Below are 1,581 nucleotides of genomic sequence, written 5' to 3' on the forward strand. Positions count from 1 at the left end.
AGGAAAGAGGAGAGACTCTGGACTTTTTGAGAGGGAAGGATGTGATGATTACTATGGGAAGAGAATGTTTTAGAAAAAAAAATAAAGCCTGTTGGAAAGGAACATTAGGCAGTTTTGCTGTATCGATGTGTCACATGGTTCTCTGTTCTCATATTCAGTCAACACTGTTGAGTCTTGGTTACTTGGGAAATGGCAGTAGGTTGGCTGGGATGATGTTCTACTTCTACCAATCTCCCAAACATAAGTCAGGGTTGGGGGGCCCTGGAAGATTCCTCCACACTCTATTTTAATTCCCTAGTTTAATTGTCAGTGTCCTGCTTTAACTTGAAACTCTTCATGAGAAATTTCATCTTTTTTACCACTGTGTAAAGAACCTTGTATTGTGTCTGAGAACCAGCTAAAATACAGTAAAGTTTGTTGAATAAATATTGAATAATGACCAAGTTGAATGAATAATTTAAGATTATTTTTGCAACTAGTTCAGTCTTTGTTAGGCAAAATAAACAAAATATTCCAACCTAAATGCTGATTTTTCTTTCTTTTTTTAAAAATTTAAGAAGTTTTAAAAATTAATATTCTCTTATAAAGTCTCAGATGTACTGTTCTGAGGCCCATGATTCAGCTGGGGTCTCCTTTATTTTCTCCTTTATCCCTTTAAAGAGGCTTCTGAAATAGGTAATATGAAAAGTGACATCAAGTATAATAAATAATAATACTGTGAATTCTAGGAAAGCATTGTCTTGATAAGCTTGTCAGACTTAAGTAGTTCATCTTGGCTATCCAAGAGTCACTCTACTCTTGGGAAGAACCGTACGATGTTAAAAGATTAAGGTAGGGTGGCAATGCCAGTTTATTTGAGGAAATATTCTCCTTCACAGTTAGCCCCATCTTCTAATTTAACAATAGATATGCTTTACCCTTGTAATTTGGAAAACAAGGACTTACCCTGATTGTTCCAGCTGCCTTCTATTCTACTCTAATATTGTCCCCATTGTTACACTTGCCCTCTTTCTCTTCATTCTCCCTTGTCATATTGATGAATCTTCTTACTCATCTCTAGAACCCACATTAACACTTGTAAAAGATTAATCATTTCACCCCATCCTGAAGTCTTCTATTTTGAGTGTCATGGATTCCAGCAGTCATCCTTTGGACCCTGCTACTGTCATCAAATCCCCTACCTTCTTTGAGGACTTTGGCAACAGTCTTCTTGCTCATGACAACACCTCTCATTTTCCTGCCCCACTGTTGCTACCCAGTTGTACTTTCTGTCCATAACAACTTCTCTTTCCAACTCATGCTTCAGATAATCTCTGATCAAAAACTCCTATGTTTTGATCCCATTGATTTTGTGCTTTGACACAATTCAAAATTCTATTCATAATCCTTTTATCTTCCACCTTTTCTCCTATGGATGCAATGGGCTTTATGTTATATAATTTCAACAACTGTCTTATTGTTATACTCAATTATCTCCATATCATATCTTCCAATTAGAACCAAGCTATGACCAGATCTATATTTAACAAGATATTCACTGATATGGCAACCACTAGCCATATTGTCTATTGAGCACATGAA

The sequence above is a fragment of the Mirounga leonina genome, unplaced genomic scaffold (assembly GCF_011800145.1).
Source record: "Mirounga leonina isolate KUSES-001 unplaced genomic scaffold, KU_Mleo_1.0 Mir_93, whole genome shotgun sequence".
In the NCBI taxonomy this organism is placed as follows: Eukaryota; Metazoa; Chordata; class Mammalia; order Carnivora; family Phocidae; genus Mirounga; species Mirounga leonina.